The 12,238-nt window shown below is 42.9% G+C and overlaps 1 protein-coding gene across 9 annotated transcripts in view; it reads right to left on the bottom strand.

Annotated features, from left to right (window-relative positions):
* The window catches only part of Zbtb34 (zinc finger and BTB domain containing 34), a 42,760-nt gene that overhangs the window by 9,672 nt on the left and 20,850 nt on the right, over positions 1 to 12,238 (bottom strand). For 2 of the 9 annotated variants that reach the window (XM_010613562.3, XM_010613565.3), the window contains exon 1: positions 12,110 to 12,219. The exons of 6 other annotated variants lie outside the window; for them this stretch is intronic. The gene's annotated coding sequence lies outside the window, so the exon portion shown is untranslated. Of the gene's footprint in view, positions 1 to 9,745; positions 9,862 to 12,109; positions 12,220 to 12,238 lie in introns of those variants that run through there. One more of the 9 variants, XM_033758956.1, reaches the window with a different exon arrangement.

Genomic DNA, 12,238 nt, shown 5'->3' with positions numbered 1-12,238 from the left:
AAAAAAAAAAAAAAAAAAAAAAAAAAAAAGAAAGAAACAGAACAGAAAAATAGAATCTAAACAGAAAAAAAAAAACTTAACTGCTTCATCAGTAAACAAATAAAAATTAACATAAGATACAATTCTTTCTCAAATTAGCAAAACTTAACAAAACTGCAACCCAGCTGACACCTGAAGAGAGGGCAGATTATACTTCTTATTTTTGTGACACAAGGTGGATGGATAAGCAGTGATTTGTGGAGTGAAAGGGGGTAGAAGGAAGGTGTGTTCAAGCTTTTTAAGATGTTGACTCTTGGGCAAAAACCAGGAGAGAAAGGACAAGAAGAAAGACTTTCTGAAATCGAATGTAAAACTGAAAACAGGTTCACAGTGAGGCCTCTTCTCCTGTGTGTAGCTTTTTATCTTCTCAGAAGAAAAGTAGAGAACACTTGAAAGAAAATCGGGAGGTCGACTCTGTGGAGATGAGAAGGGGATGGGGAAGGGGGAGAGGGGAGTAAAAAGGATCCAGATGCGATATGTATTTGTATCAATTCCCCAAGATGTATGCAATTAATATGCACTGCAAACATATACTAAAAATAACAAAGTTTTTAAAAGAAAGAAAAAGCACAGAGGAAAGTGAAACCTTGATTAACTAACACCTAAGAGGGATTCCATTTCCCCACAATGAGAAAGGAAGCACTTCACTTTCCTCTCTCTTGCATTAACACTGCTTTAGGCAGTGACAATGAGATTCAGAGACTCCTCCCTAGAGCTGCTAACAAGCAACACTCCAGCGTTAGAAGCTGCTGAAAGACTAGCAGAGTGAATCTACAGGACAGTTCATCTCAGTTCTAGGCACATGAACCAGGCTAAAGAGAGCAGAAGGCTACTCAATCATAAGTTCCACAACCATGGTCAGATTCATCAGGCAGGTCTAGGGGGCCTGGGGAGGAGAGGTCAGGACCTTTGGTAGGCATATCAAGCTCAAAGGTGACCCTCCACCCCTCTGAAGTGACAGTTTCTCAATGGGCTACTCAATGGCTTCAGGCAGGTCTTGGTTTTGCCCCTGCTTGGAATGTCAGTGTGTCTACATCTATGTGAGGTCAATTTTTAATTAATTTTACTTTGCAATTCGTATATGATTACGGCAGAACTTCAGGTCATAGTATAGAAAAATAAAATAGCAAAACTCGCCCCACCACAGCCCTTCTTCCCAAAGATAATCATTGGTAGGAGTTTCTTGTATCTTTTCAGGAAAATTTTAAACACAGATCAGCATAAACTCCTGTACTTTACTCTTAAGAAATGTATTTCATATGCCTTAAAATCTTTCCACAGCAGCACACATTCGTTGATCTCATTTTTTCTGACTTCATAGCATTCCATGGATAGCTGTTTCAACTGATACCAAAAACAGGAAGCAATTTTAACAGCCATTACAAACACAGAATGGCGACATATGTTCATGCATCTTGGCCTTCCTTTGTAACTTTGTGAGCAGAGGAATTGAGGTTTTTCATTTCAGTCGATAATGCGTAAAAAATGGAAACGGCTATCTTTTCACCAACAGCACAGGGAAGAGCAGTCTACTCACCCACAAACTGTCTCACTTTTGCCAAACTGACAGGAGAAAAATGGTACCTCACTGTTTGCCTGTACATGTGTTATTCATAAATGAGGTCGATACCTTTTCTCATGTTTAATGGCAATCTGTCTTTCTTTTTTGAACCAGGGATCAAACTCGGGCCCTTGCACTTGCGAGGCAGGCGGCAGAACCACTGAGCCAAATCGCCAGCCCTGGCAATCTGTGTTTTTACTGCCTATGCTTATCCTTTCCTGACATTTGCCTTTTTTCTTGAATTGTCAGAGCTCTTTGCAAATTAAGGAAATTAGCCTTTTGTCATATTGCTGCAAATATGAGATTTAATTGCAATCACCAAATTGCATATTAACTGGGGATTTAAGTTATTTTTCCTACATTTATAGGAAATATTCATTCGATATCAATCGCCTACATACACAAAACAAAAGGGAATTCAAAGATGAGTAAGAGTCCCAGTCTTGCAGTTTGACACAGGCTTAATGCAGATTCTTCTCAACTCAGGGAGATATGGGAATGGAATTCATTTTTGATAATGCAGAGAAGTGATTTATATGAGTTTTTCATTTAGATTAAGTTTGCAACTGTTTCAGAAAACAATAATGAATTTTATTATTCTACTCACTAAAAACACCAGAATCAGTATTCTTTAATTTAGCAGATTAATCATGTCTTTTTCCTTCACACTACGACAGACAGAAACCATGCTCAAACTAGATATTTACACTGCTATATTTTAATTTTAAAAACAAACACATATAAGCTGTGCATTTTTTACTTTACCTTTAATACTTATTTTAATAATATTTATTTTATTTTTGTTTGTAAAAACTATACTCTGGATAGGAAAGTGAAACATTTCTTTCCCAAAAAAAAGAGAAGCAGAGAAGAATTTGCTGCAAGGGTCTACTGGTTCCTCAACTTCTTTCTTCATAGGCCTCTTCTGCTCACTCAACCAACAGGGAGACAATCTTCCTTCTTTTTCAATTTTTTACTTTAAAATTCCTTGTTTTTTAAGCACTGGGGACAGAACCACATACTAGGCAAATGCTCTCCCAGTGAGCAATGTTCTTTTCCTTACAAACCACATCACCACACCTGTGGAAACAGCTATACACACAGCTCCTGCCACAGCCAAGGGACCAGTATTCTCCCACTTCCACGTGTCCAGGATCCCCACACCAGTCAGAGCAACTGTAAAAGGGGGTGACTGCCATCTCCCTCTTAACCTGGGAAAGTCCTTGCCCAGCATCACAATCAGTCATTTCCAGGCACCGAATGCTTGGTACAAACTAGCACGACACGAAGGCTTACCGTGTATCCACCAGATCCTCCTGACCACCCCCGCCAGACAGACACTACTACTACTTCATTTCAGAGATAAGGAAACCAAGACTCCAAGAGGCTGACTTTCTCAGGACTGCACCAAATTCTGCAGCCTAGACTGCCTAAACAATATCCCCTCATCCTGCTTTATTTTGTCCAAAGGAAAAGGACAGCCAGAGGAAAGAGGAAAGAAGAAGCAGCAGCAAAGGTGGGAGGAAAAGAACACTCCTGTTCCAGGAAGGGACAGGGACAGGTGGCAAATATCCCCCTACTGAGTGAGGCCCAGGATGGAGAATAAGGGCAAATGAGAGCATTCTGGTAATATCCGTCAAAATCCTCTGTAGCTAAACAATCTCAGCTCTTCACATTAACTACAGCACCTTCCTCCCAGACCAGAATTCCCCTCTTTCTGGATCAAACTCTCTTGCAGAGGTAAGGGCCGAGTAGAGAAACCTCAGGTGGGCCCTCTGGCTGAAATGCTTTACAACTTCCATATTCACAGCTTTGATCCCCCTCCTCTGTAAACCCCTTTAACCTGATTCATTTTACCTGCTTTAAACAAAAGCCATCTTTACATACTAAAGCTTCAGTTAATGAGAAACTACAGAGCTACAGGGACTGGTCCTTTGGGGTTTCGAGGTAGAAGTCCCAGACAGCAGGTGCTGCCAAGAGGACACAGGGTTCAGCTCAAGTTCAACACGGTTCAAAGCACCACCTGAGCGTGGTATTCCAACGACAAGACAAACGCTGCGGGAGGTGGGGGGGTCTCAGGGCTGAATGAGGGCACCAAGTCTGATGGCACTGAAGGACAACAGCAAAAGCCAAACTGCCAAGGTGAGCACAGGGAAAAGTCAGCAGCTTTAGAAGGAAATGGACACACATGCAATGGAATTGGGGCAGAATGGGCACCCGGAGGAAAGAGGCCATTCAACATCGCACTGTGGGTACAGCCACAGAGAAGGCAGGCCTGGTCAGTCCACCACCTGAGCCAGCCCAGCCACTCCTCCCACAGACCTGCAGTAAAAGGTGAAGGAAAAACACACAAAAGATCCAACTGAAGACCATATGGCAACAGGCTTAGTAAGCACAGCTTTTTGAAATCTTTGCAAGATTCCTTTTTAAAAAGCTATAGAACAACACATGGCTGTGACCATGCATCAGGACAGGACGCTGCTCTGATACCCCTAATTCCAAAGCTTCCAGATTCCAAAGCTCCCTAAGAAGAAAACATATTCACCTGAAAGAGCTTCAGAAAACAAAGGTACTCTGCAAGAGAGGGAAACCAGTTAACCATCACAATCTTACACACCAGCTGAGCCTGAGAAGTCACCGGTGACTACAGCCTCTGCTCTTCCTTCATCCTTCTCATACTGGGTGTGAGCAAAAGACATGAAAAGATCATGAGTGCCCTTATGCACCACAACACAACAGGACCAGATAAACTACAAGGCACAATCAGCAGGCAACATAGCTCCTGAGTTTTCAGAGCTGATTCACATTTACCAGTGTCCTATAAAAGGTCTCGGGGAATTTATGGAGAGCCTTATTATTTTCCCTTAAATGCCATTAGAGTCTTACATCAGAATTTTGAAACAATCTGCAAATCATCAAAAAGTAACTTAAAAACTCTGTAAGTAAATTAATATATATTGACATAAATTCCAGAGACTATAAAAGCAAAGAAGAGTACACCTATCAGCATAAAAGTGCATGGCAAAAAACATCGCTCTCCTGAAAAGGCCACAAGATAAATGACCACTGAGGGAAAATCATGCATATCCGACAGGGGGCTACTTTTCAAATTCTTAAATTTAAAGATTAAATTGGTCTAACACTAAGAACCCTACTAAAGAGTGACAAAGGACACACAGTGTTTAAAAACAAAACAAAAGCAGATGGACAAAAAGGCAATGAAAAGATGATTTACCTTTATTCATGATTAAAAACATTCAAATTAAAAAAAACATTCAAATTATGAACAAACTGAATTTTATGTGTGTGCACTGGGGATCAAACCCAAGGCTTTACATATATGCTAAGTAAGTGCTCACCACTGAGCTACATCCCCAGCTCATGAGATACCATTTTTAAACCATCACACTTGCACACATTTTTAAATAGCTGACAAACTAATCTTGAAGGATAAATTGGTAATATCTATCATTTGCCTTTTGGTCCACAAGTAACTGCTAAAAACTGAGCCTACAAAAATAAGAGTGCTTATAAAAGTATATCAGCATACATGTAACAAAGATGTCCACTATTTTTCTTTATTATAGCCAAAACGTGGAACCCCAAAAGGAGACTGGTTAAAAAAACACACACCCACAAGCTGGGGACAGTGGCATGTACCTGTACTGTCAACTGGGAAGGCTGAGCAACACAGTGAAATTCTGAGATTTCATGTCAAAAGAAAAAATAATAATAATAAGTGCTGGGTGTGGGGGCGCACACCTAAAATCTCAGCAGTATGAAGGCTGAGGCAGAAGGACTGTCACAACTTCTAGGCCAGCCTGAAGTATAAAGCAAGACCTTGTCTCAAAAATTCAAAAAAACAAAAGAAATCTACAGTGAACTACCATGCAGCCATTAAAAGAACTGATTGATCTGTATGCCTTAGTAATAGAAAGAGCTCCAAGATTTAGCTGAAATCAGTCAGCAAGATACAGAATAGTGACAGTGTAGATGCATATATGATTTCCTTCGTGAGTGCACATTTCTCAAAAGAATAACTATAGTTGATTTTTTGTTTTTCAGTGCTGGGAAGTGAACACAGGGGTCTTATGTATGCTAGGCAAGTACTCTAAAACTGAGCTACACCTCCAGCCCTACAGCTGACTCTTGACCAATGTGAAAGTTATGGTGCTGCCCACTTCATGCACAGTCAAAAGTCCACACATAAGTTTTGACTACCCAAAACCTACCAACAGCTTGCAAACAGCTAATTAACACATAGTGTATATTACACAAATTACAGTGAAAACCACATGAGAACCTCAAGAGATCACTTTTCGGAGCCACGTGCAATTTACCAAAGAGACATAAAGATGCTTGGCATCAGAGAAGTGTTCTGAGCAGACACTCACAGCACTTGAGTTCACTGCAACAGCAACAGGAGGTGGCAGTGACGTTATAGCAGTCGCCTGTACTATGGCTAATTTTATGCAGTGGAGTGAACACTGCACCTTTATGTTTGTTCACATAGCTCCTGATGACAAATGGCACTGTGTATGGTCTGTGTGTGCATTGGTTTTGATAAACTTTAACTTCCTATAATAGATTTCTGTATATTTTATGGTAGTAAATGATAAAGTAAACCACACATTCAGGCATTCATGACTCAGGTATCTAACTTTTTTCTTAAGTTTTTCAATATTTTTAGCTACATGACTTGCTTGCAAAGTTTTTTTTCAAATTGTTGCAAATCTCCAAAAACAACCAGGAAAGTTGGGTATGGTGGGGGACACCTGTAATCTCAGCACTCGGGAGGATGATGCAGGAGGATTGCCATGAGTTTGAGGCCAGCCTGGGCTATACAGTGAGTTCGAGGCCAGCCTGGAATACATGGTAAGACCCTGTCTCAAACCTTCCTCCTCCAGATGAAAAAATACACAATCAGGGAAAAAAAATCCATGTGTGAGTGGACCCATACAGGTGAAGTCCATGTTGTTCAAACAATCAAGCGTTTGTACTGCTGTATTCACTCTGAAATCATACCATCCTATTAGCAGAAGTCACTTTTGGGAAGAAGGTCTTAGATGGGGAAAGGGAAAAAAATTTTTTTAACTTTTTGAAATTTCTTTTATCATGTAACTATTATTTTTTAAGACATGTAGTTTTTACCTAAAAACATAAAATGTTTTTTTTTTAATGTTTTAAACTAAAGAATCTAGAGGAGAAAGATGGGATGCAAACGGATAATTATTATATCAAACAGACAATTATAGCAGCAGAAACAAAGAATTATGTGCCACCATGACAGGGCTGATTACTTATGACCAGAAAGATTTTTTGAAAAATCAAAATAGAACAAAGAAAAACTTCATGGTGGAAGATATTTTTGAACAAGGCCTTGCATTTTAAAAGGAACAGAAAGAATGCTCCAGACAGAAGGACTGACAGGAGCAGAATAAAAGCAATGGGGCCTGGGGTGCAGCAAGCATGCACAGGGAGGGACATGGCAGAGGAGCGAGCGCTACAGCGCGGGGCCTTGAACGGACACGACGGCATCCTGGGGGCAGCCCCTGTGGACACAAGTCCAGAGAAGGAGCAACAGGACTTGGAAACAGAGAGAGCCACATCCACTCCAGGGAGGGAAGTTAGCTCTGGCAAGACAGACTAAGGTTGGGCAGGAGAGAACACTGACTAGGAAGTGACCAGAACTGTACTGAGGATGTGGTGGTAAAATGAGGTTCCTAGAGGGAGAGGAAAGGAAAGCGCTGAGAACAGAGAAAAGTGCTTGCTCTTTATAAGAGGTACCCCAACAAAGACAACAGTACTGCATCTCAAGAAAAAGGTAACGTTTGTACTGAGCTCTCTCCACAGCATCTCCACCAACTAGAATTCCTAAGTAAAATTCCACACCATGCATCCCGTTAAGGGCAAGGAAACTGGAGAGTGAAAAACCAGCAACGTCCTCCCACCCTGCTGACCCATGCTACAGACACCCTATAGATAGAGAAGAGACTCTTAAATGTCACCTGGACAAAACACCCTCAAAATCCCCTCTGCAACATTCTTGGGTAAAGCCCAAGACCTGTTTCTGCCTTGAAGGGTGAAGACTGAGCCAGGGGAGTTGCAACCTTCACACACCATGAAGCTGTCCCACTCTTGGATGAGCTCTCTGGGGGCGGACACTGCCGGCTCCAAGCCCCAAAGGGTGTGAGGGGAGGCTCTCTGCAAGAATCGAGGTGACAAAACAAACCAAGCTGGTGACCGCCACGGCCACACCCTCAGCTCAACCCTTCCACCTGAAGAGCCCTGAGATGAAGAACAGGACCTGGCAGAGACAGACTCTAGCAAGGTGGCTTATTCCCACCTAACCTAGAAACACTCTCATCTGCTTCACACGATGCTAGCCTTCTTTCAAAAATATCCAGTTACACATCCAAGAAAGGAAAGCAAGGTTACAGATTTGGAAGTTGTTTAAGGCACCGGGAGGCACCTCCCCACGATTCTCAGGCAAGACGCTCGTGATTCCAGACCCAGGTTTGCACCTGCTGGCTTCAGCCACTTGCTGACACCTGAGACGCAGCTCAAACTAGGCTTTCTCCATCACGAAGTGAAGATCTCTAATTTTCACTCTCGCACAAAAAGTCATTAAAGAGACCACAGATTGAAGCACTGGAGAGAAAAGGCATGGTAACAGCAGTAACAACTATATAAAAATAACTTTTCTAGATATTTCTGCTCGGGTCTAGATCAAAACTAAAATTGAGCTGTCATGAGCTACAATCTAATCCTTTGGGAAGCAGCAGCAGCCGAATAGCACCAGGGCTGCGCAAAACATTCTGGTGCTACTGAAACCCAATGCAGAAGGAAAGATGTCTAGATCAAAACTAAAATTGAGCTGTCATGAGCTACAATCTAATCCTTTGGGAAGCAGCAGCAGCCGAATAGCACCAGGGCTGCGCAAAACATTCTGGTGCTACTGAAACCCAATGCAAGGAAGGAAAGAAAAAAAAAAAGAAAGAAAAGAAAATGGCATTCTGTGATGGATATTCATGAAGCACTCATCCTAATTTAAAGGAAAACAAGTTTAGAGTTCTTACTGCATTAATTCATGTGAATCTGAAGGAACATTTTTATCCAAACTGTTACAGTTCCGACCAAGGCGTTAACATTCTCCAGGTCTGCTCGGAAACACTAATTCTGAGAGGGTGAGATTTGTCTTAGTCAAAGTGAAACATCAGAAGCTGCTTCTGAGCTTTGCAAACAGGAGAGGAATGGCCTCTTTAACTTCACTAGCGATGGTAAGGACCAGCAGTAATTGAGCGCCTACTGTATGCATTGTGCTAAGTAAGCTATGCACTTCCTGACGCCACTGTGAGGGAGCAGTTGTGTCGATCCCAGTTCTACAGCTCATGAAACAGCTGAAGGTCACTCAGCCACTGACCAGCTAAGCCAAATTTGTCAGTCTCCAGAGTCAGAACTCTTACTGCCTATGAGGATAAACTTTAATTCAACCATGGTGGTAAGATGCAATAGATGCAGGAGTTTTTTTGGTACCAGGGACCGAACTTGGGTCCTTGCGTTTGCGAGGCAGGCGCCGGAACCACTGAGCTAAATCCCCAGCCCTAAGAGTATACAGGGGGTTTTAATCAACTTTAAATGTAAAGAGAACTCTCATTTAAGGATGCATTACACAGATAAAGTTACACTGGGTCTGACATGGTGATAATAAACTGGTCACAACAGGTTATACTTCAAATTATCTGCACCTGTTTCTCAGTTCATTCTTTTTACTCTGTCAATGAAGTAGGCAAAAAGATGGTACAAATTGTTGTTTTTTCTTTTCTTTTTTTTTTTTTTAAACAATAGAGTAGGTATGTTACCTAGGATGGTCCTGAACTCCTGGGCTCAAGCAATACTCCTGCCTCAGCCTCCTGAGTAGCTTCAATTACAGGCATGTGCCACCATACCTGAGGTCTTAAATTCTAATCATGAATTAAAAGATTTTTTTCAGGTTAAAAAAATTAAGCTTTCTCAGAGCAAAAAACTCAACATAAAAAAACTGAGGAGTAGCATCTTACCTGCTTACTGTTGGCATTGTAGGGGCATGGGACCTGGAAAATACATTATGTTCTGCCTTACAACAAAAAGATCAGAAAAGCTCACCTTGAGCCGCACTTTTCCAGGAGGTTTTCCATGCCATCAACAACCAGAAAACAATCATTAGAAACTTAACTGCACCCACTGATGACCTTCACTAAACTAAATCAGCAGCTTTTCAGCTACAAAACATTAAATGAACACAGTTAAGTATGAAAAACATTAAGCAGACTTTAAAGTAACATGATAATTAATAGGAATAAAACATAAAGATGGCATTCTAGATTCAGAATACTGACTTTTCTGAGGAGGACTTCAACTGGAAAGCTGAAGTAGATTAGAGACATGCAGAAATGCACAACTCAGTGATACACACGTGTAAATGTATTAGCCAGTTACTGGGTTCCACAAATTTTGCTAACTCCTTTATATAACATTTTCGTTCAAAAACTCTTGGCAACCCTATGGAATGGACTTTATTATCCCACACATTACAAATAAGGAAAAAGGCTCAGACACATTTGATAAATTGCTCAAGTTCTCAGAGCTAGTAGGCAGCCTTGCTGGGATGCAAACCCGAGTCTGATTCCAAAGCTGAAGTTCTTTCCCCGCAGCCTCCAAATGAAGAATTACGTGACTTTTTCTTTTCCCATAATTAGCAGTAAACATTTCAACGTTTCAAAGATTCATTCTGTAGATCTGCCCCCCAAGAATGAAAGCTGAAAATAGCAGCATTAGATGTCAGCTATAGATGACAGAGAAAACTGATAAGCAAAAACAGCTTCTCCAAGAAAAAGTCAACTCACACCAAAAAAATGTTGTTTACCAACAAAAACCAGGAAGTATCCAAGTACTTACTCTAAAAATCCAGTACTAGGCACTGGAAGGGCCCGGAGAGAAGTATTAAGACAGGGTCTCACGCCCCCATTCCAGTGAAGACAAGAACAAGCTCAGTAACAGGAATAAGCACTGAACAGAGAGCCACAAAGGCATGGGGGTAGGGCGGTCAGGGAACACCCTCTGCAGGAAGCGTATCTTCAGCAGGGGCTTGAAGGAAGTGAAATGGAGAACGTGCACGGAGGGGAAAAACAGGAGCAAAGCCCAAGGCGGTTGTAACTTGGCTTCTGCAAGGGCCAGACCTGGAGCAGAGGCAGGGAAGAAGGTTCAGGTGGGTGGAGTGTGGCCAGAGGGAGGAGAGCTTTGCAAAGACGGCGAGGGCAATGGCTGGACACGACGTGGCAGGCAAAAGGACACCCCTCAGCTTTGAAATGTGGTATCCCTGCCAAGGCCTCCTGGCTGATCTGGCCTCCAGCCTCTCCCCTCTGCCTCCCGCACATGAACTATCCCTTGTCTCCGGTCCCTCACCTAAGCCTTTAGAATACTTTCAACTTTGGCCTAGTGTTCCGAGTTTTTTCAGGAACCATGCCCAACCAATCTTTCCTCCTAATCTCCTCCTATATGATCCCTTCTCCGCCAAGAGACTGGTCCAGTCAAGAACCCCACAGGGTCCCTGGGCCCAACTCCTCTTTTCCTGTCTGACTCCTCATTCTTGAACACCCAGCTCAAATCCCGACCCTCTGCTAACCCGACTCCCTGACCACTAAGCGTGCAATGTGACCTCTACCCTTTCTTCATTCTACAGCACACTCAAAATTACCTTTTAACGGGTCACATCTCAGCACCCAGTGTAACGCTGCTTGGCCACTAAGTGTGCCTTCGGCAACTTTCCCCCACCACCTGGGAGCGTATCTTGACATTTAATAGGCAAGCAAGCACTCAACTATTTTCTGACTTCCTATAGTAAGTTTGGCGTTAGCATAAAGGAAGGATGGGGGAGGGGGGACCTCTGGAGTCAGCGACCAGCTAAGAACTGTTGCAATAATCCAGATGTGAAGCAAAGAAGGCCTCGACTAGGGAACAAAGAGAAAATGAGCAAATATAAACAAAATGTTTGCATGCAAAAGCTCCGTGGAATGTGACTAAAACTAGGGACAATGGCAGAGGATGAAGAATGATTAAGGTGAGATTTAGAAAACGCTGCTTGGAATCATTTTAAACCTGTCTGAAACAAAGTGCACTAAGTGGCTAAAAAGTCCACATTTGCAAAAAGTCTTCAGCGAAACTGCTCAGTGTCTTGAACCAGGGACAGCCCTTCCTATTTCCGACGTACACTAAATGGGAGAGCTAAGTCTCAGAGAGTTGATCTAAACCCTCAATTCTCACATGGGGAAACTGAGGCCCGGGGTGGGAAAAGCTTGCCGAAAACCTCAAGATCCACACTCCCAGACTAGTGCACAAACAAACACAGCAGGGCACTGCTCGCTTACATCCCGCAGGTCAGCCCCAGCCCACCCTCTGGAATGGCAGGACTGACCGAGCCCAGAGTGCCCACGGAGACCTAGAGGGCTAACGCCGCCGCCTCTTGTTTACCTGGAGGAAGGCGGTGGGGTGCACTGCGGCTCCTTGGCAGCTCCCCAAAGGGCCGATCCCCCACCCCGGCCCGACTCTCAGGGGTCTCAACCACCCAGCCCCGCGCCCGGTCCCACAGGCAGCGCCCTC

This window comes from Fukomys damarensis, unplaced genomic scaffold, assembly GCF_012274545.1.
Source record: "Fukomys damarensis isolate Sample0158 unplaced genomic scaffold, DMR_v1.0_HiC HiC_scaffold_36, whole genome shotgun sequence".
NCBI lineage: Eukaryota > Metazoa > Chordata > Mammalia > Rodentia > Bathyergidae > Fukomys > Fukomys damarensis.
Note: the sequence above shows the minus strand (reverse complement) of the source record. Positions and strands in the feature narration are given on the sequence as shown.